We start from the raw sequence: 6,000 nt of genomic DNA, 5'->3' as shown, positions 1-6,000 counted from the left end.
ACCCTGACCCCATTCTATAAAATCCTAAGTGAATGCTGCCAAATGGAAAGTAGCATTGCCAGAGCTACCTGGGTGTTTGGAGGTTCTGAAGGAAAAAAAACCTCTGGGAAAGAGGTATTAGAATGACTACCAAAGTGAAGTCTACAGAATTATTGTGCTGACCTCGACATACCAGGAAATTGAATTACTTCCATTTGAATTGTCTTAGGAAAATTCTGTGACCGCCTTGTAGGATAAGGTATGGGACACTGAGGCTTTTTCTCTACCACCTATTCAAATTCTACTACAAAGAGCACAACTCCAATGGACTGGCCACGTTGTTCTAATGCCAAATATATGCTTGCCTAAAAGATTTTTACAGAGAATTCACACAAGGCCAACACTCTCATGGTGGTCAGAAAAAGCAATAAAAGGACACTCTCAAGGTCTTTCTTAGGAACTTTGGAACTGGTTATACGACATGGGAGACACTGGCACAGGACCACCCAGTGTGGCGTGCCCTTATTAGAAAAGGTCCTGTGCACAGAATTGAATGGTTCACAAAAAAATGTGAGATGCACAAAGTTAGAGAATATACCCTCTATGTTCATAGGGACTGTTTGTGTCTGACCTGTCCCAGAGCATTCCAAGCTCATATTGGTCTAGCCACTGTAGGACATAATGTAAGTTGACTCTAAACATAGTGATGTCATTTTGTTCCTCTTTGAGAACAAAAAACAGTCTTCTAACTCTTTAATATGGGGATCTCCTAGGCACTCTGACTGTTCTCAAGATTCTTGAAAATTGAATAGCATTAGGAGAGGCTGGAGAGCAACCACCACTTTAGAGGGTCAACATTGAGGAAGCAGGAGCTGTTTTGATCTTTGACCAGCATGAATGGATACTCTGTTTCCATTTCCACTTGCAGATTACATATGGAGGTATTTTATTCTACTGAAGTTCTGTGGTGTGTACTTGCTATTCTCCCTTGAGACACAGCAATCAGGGTATAGCTCTCCATTTCTGTGATGTAGGGATAGAACAGGGGCTTCTATTCTGTGGACAGAGCTTTCACAGGAACAGATTCTAGGACCTCAGGCCTTTTGCCACCAAGATCTTGGCGAAGCAAAAAGACTCTGACACAAAGCTCAGTGCTCCTCCCTTTCCCATTCCATCCTACTCCACAATTCCATAAGTAATAAAGTTCTTTTTGTTTTAGATCTATTCCTCTTATAGTCCATCTTCCCGTCTCAACTCCTCTTCCCACTCTCACTCCCCCCACCCCACAAACATTGCACCCCTGGTATTTCTCCAGTAATAGGTGATCCTTTTACTGGATACATACATACATACATATATATATATATATATATATATATATTTATAAAATTTTATCCAGATTACTGTACTTTTTGGCCCTAGAGGTTATTCTCTTCCCTTTCTCAGGTTCAGCATCTGGCTGACAATTGCCCCTAGTCCCTTCTCCTAATGCTTGTTGATATCCCCTTAAATACCCTGTGCTTCCAGCCAATTAACTATAACTCCCATGATTTCTACTTCACTTTTCTTCACCTACACAAAGGGATAGTCATCCCTTTAATCTTATTGTCACTGGAAAGTTCTCTACCTCCAAGATCAAGAACTTAAAAATTTACCTTTCAATATGAGACAATGACTCTATTAGCATATATTTGGATAAATGGCTCATCTCATCATTGATGCTTACTGAATGTTTGGCCTTAAGATAATGATAGGCAAGGATTGGAGGGCAGAGGGACAGAGGGACACTTGGCTGCAGGACAAAGAAGAGAAAGGTGAACTCCAGAATTGAGGAGAGATCTTTGGCAAGCCTCATAGCAATTTGCCTACACCTTTCACTTCTCCCCCTAAAGACCAAAGACTTTGATTAATACTGACTCTGGCTGATCCTGAGACCTCCAGGGAGCTAGCCGGTACTTTAAATGCCTAGACCTCTTTGCTTTTATTTCATTTTTCTGGGCATCCTGCTTATTATTGTTTAATTATAAGATGGCACTGATTGGTACCCTCCTAATCCAATTCAAGTTTTCACTAACGGTCTTGATGCCAAGTTATTTATAATACACACACCATATTTAAAATTTAAACTTGTCAGGCAATTTCTAAGCAATTCCTTGTCAGGTTTCTTAGCTACAAAATCTCTTTTCTATGTGTAATATGTTCTCTAAAACACAGTGTAAAACATGCTGCTGCTTTGTGGAATTGTAAAGTAAGCAGTTATAAAGAACACAAAGTAGTTCAGTTAGGCTCCTGAGAAAGTGGTCTAGAACTTTAAGACAAACCTTAAAACTTAATATTATTATTAACTACTGTTTTAGGATCAGCAGCAGCAACACAAAGATAAAAAGACTCTTAATGATCACTTCAAAAATAATCTGGCTAATGAGACATTTTCAAATTTCATCCCAGAAATGATATATTAGAACTGTTCATTATTCTGAGGAATAAGGTCCCCTTACTTTGATTGGTCACTAGGCAGATGTATTGAAGGACAAGATTGTTATAAATCTTGTTTTAAAAAGATGTACATATTACATATTACTACTTTTTATAATACATATTACTCTTTCTTAAAAGATACCTTTTGTCTTAAGTATTTTTCTTTGTTACAAATAAAAATGTTCCATATAAGCAAAGGCATTCCAGAAACTTTGCTTTAGTTCAATCTTTTAAAAAAAACACAGTATTCACATCTATTTCCTACATGATGATGTCAAATTCAAATGGAAATAGGTCCACCACTCAGAAATTTTACAGGACCCAAATTTGACATTCCTGCTTTATTTATGTTGCTTAAGAGAGAATTTTCCCCCCACCCCAATGGAAAAGTACACTGGGCTTGGTATTCTCAATTTTACTTTCAACTATCTATTAGTAATTATGTGACCTTAGACCACTCATCTCTCTGAATTTGTTTTCTATTAAATGGAGATGACACTGGTCAATGCATACAAAATGCTCCATAAAAAATATTTCGTGTAAAGATATTATTATGAAAGTTATAGGTTTCTTCAGTGGGTTATACCAGGAATATATATGTCCACATATATAAGGAAGATTTTTCTGAGAAATAGTCACGAAGATCCACTAAATATTGGATCACTTCACAATAACTAAAAAAAAAAAAAAAAAAAAAAAAAAAAAAGGAAAATACTAAGATATTAAGTTAAAGGTCTTAATTTTAAAGGTGAGAGCATTGAGGAAATTTGTTTTCTTTTGTTAAAACAATGCATTTGGGTTTTTTATATCACTATCTTCTCCACTAAAGTCTCTGCATAATGGCTTGTATTAGGGCAACAAAAGTCAAATCAAAAACTACCCTACATATTAACCTGACCAAGAGAAGATTTAACATTTTGTTCTGATGTTCTAAGAGAAAGGAAACATATTGATGAGTAGTGGAAATGTCAAACAAACATTATCACAAGAAGCTGCTAGATATAATTCTTAAATCAATTGACTTCTACAAACTATCCATAGATTCACAATCTAGATCAAAATTATTCAGTTGTTTTAGCTCCAATCTAACTTGCTTCAATTTACTGAACTCATATCTGTTGAGAAATCAAAGTTCTTTTATAGGTGAAGATAATGCCAATGAAACATTGAAATAACTTTCTTGTAGTGACTGTGAATTGAACCAAATCTCTCATATACTCTTGGCTTGGTCCTCCTTTAAGTGATAACACTCAAATACAAAAAAAGCCAGGTAAAATCTCTGTACTAGTGTTTTGTTTTTTTTTTTCTGTTTTCCAAAAAGCTGTGACAGTTTTCCCAATGTGCCTAAATAATAGGGACCAGCTAAAAAAAAAAAAAAAAAAAAAAAAAAAAAAGCTATTGCAATTGTAGGTAACATGAAGAGGGCAAATGATCAGAATGAAGTCAGTTACTGTATGCTGCCATGACTGCATATGTAGATTATGATGCTGTCCTAACCTACCCACTTGGTAATGTTCTTACTTAAGTGGCATTTAGCTTGTCTTTCCTCACATAAAGGACCTGGGGATGATGAAGCTGGTGAAAACTTAGGGTAGGACATGATGCATCATCTGTTTTGAATTTGCTCTTTGAAGCACATGAGATTTTCCCATATAATTTGCAGCTGAAAATTTCTATATGTGCTGCCTCTCTCCATCAAAAATGTCAATTTTTAAAGAATAGAGACTATTTTTGTTTTCAGTATCCTTAGCTCTTTACACATAAGTACTTATGGTCACTTGCAGGGATTTCATAGGGCAAGAGAGAATAAGACTTGAACAGGAGGACTTAAGTGTTCAAAATGTACTTCAGATCCTTACAAGCTATCAGATCCTGGGCTAGTCACAAACTCTCAGTCTCAATTCTTTATGAAAAATAGTTACAGTACCTACGTCATAGGACTGTTGTGTGAATTAAGTGAGATTCTGTATTAAAGCATTATATAAATGTCAGTTACTATTACTGGGAGATTTTATCTAGAGCAGAACTACAATCAATCAAAAGAAATTATTTTTAGTTGGGTTTTTTTTTTTTTTTTTGGGCTGAGGTAATTGGGGTTAAGTGATTTGCCCAAGGTCACACAACTAAGAAGTATTAAGTGTCTGATGTCACATTTGAACTCAGGTCTCCTGAGGGGGCTAGTTACCCCTAAAAGAAGTTATTAAGAGCCAAATTTAGGCTTGATGTAAGGGATGACTTCCTAATGATTAACGCTATTGAAAAGGACTATATTGAGAGGAAGTAAAATTTGACTTAATAGGTCTCTCAAATGTAGGCTGAATAACCACTTGTCAGAGATATTGTAGATTTTTAATCAGAGTGAGATAGAGTCTCTGAGATCATTTCCAATTTCAACTGGCTATATAACATAAGAATCCTATCGACATGGTTGTTTTTAAATATATGCTTTATTGATATTTTTTACATTGCTGTCACTTCTCAATTATCCCTCCCCTGCCCCAAATTACCACTCCCATTGTAACAAATAAGCATAGTAAAACAAAACAAAATGACACATTAGCCATATCTGACAATATAGGTCTTATTTTATACATAGGGTTTATAACATCCTTGGAGGAGGTATGTTTTACAGGCAGTATTCTGCATTGCACTGATCAGACTTCCAGTGTCTGTTGAAGTTGTTTTCCTTTATATTAATATAGTCATTAATCAAAGTTTTCTTTTCCTTTTGCTAACTTCATTCTGTATAAGTTCAAGAAAGTCATTCCAAGTTGGTTGTGCAATTTCTTATGACAACATAATATTTCATTACATTTATATAAGAAAATTTGTTAGCCATTCCCCAATTTGTGGGTACCCAGATTGATTTGATTATTTTTGCTCCCACAAAAACTATAACTATACCATTATTTATGCATCTGGGATTATTCCTTTTTGTTTTTTACTTCCTTGGACAATATCAAAATAGTGATTACTGGGTCAAAAATTATGCAGAGTATAATAAGATTTTTTCTATCCTGGTTCCAAATTGTTTTCCAGAATGGCTGGTTGGACCAATTCACAACTACACTACCATTACTTTAGGGTGCTTTCCCCCACATAATCTTTTTAAAATTTCTATTGTTATCTTTGTCAAATAGCAAGATATGAAGTTTCAGAAAGTTTTAAGCTAAATGTTCTCATTATTAGTAATCTGAAGCATTCTTTCAAATGGCTGCTGTTTATATTTATTCTTTTGGAAATTGCTTGTTCATATCTCTTGAGCACACAGCTACTGGCTTACAGCTTTTAAGCTTTACGTATCTGCACCAATTCCTTTCATTTCTTGTGCATCCGATATTTATCAAGAACATCTCATGCTAAATTTTTTTTCACATTAAGATTCTGATATGTAACTTTTATATTTCTCCAGATTTCAGGAGCATATAATATAGAGACAAAAGCTGAAAAAGGTCACAAATAGTACAAGGAAGAAAAATGACAAGGGACTAGAGAAAAACATGGTTCTACATGGAACTAGGAATTTTTTCCTTGACACATAAA

This window comes from Sminthopsis crassicaudata, chromosome 1 (genome assembly GCF_048593235.1).
Source record: "Sminthopsis crassicaudata isolate SCR6 chromosome 1, ASM4859323v1, whole genome shotgun sequence".
NCBI lineage: Eukaryota > Metazoa > Chordata > Mammalia > Dasyuromorphia > Dasyuridae > Sminthopsis > Sminthopsis crassicaudata.
This window is presented reverse-complemented; position numbering follows the sequence as displayed.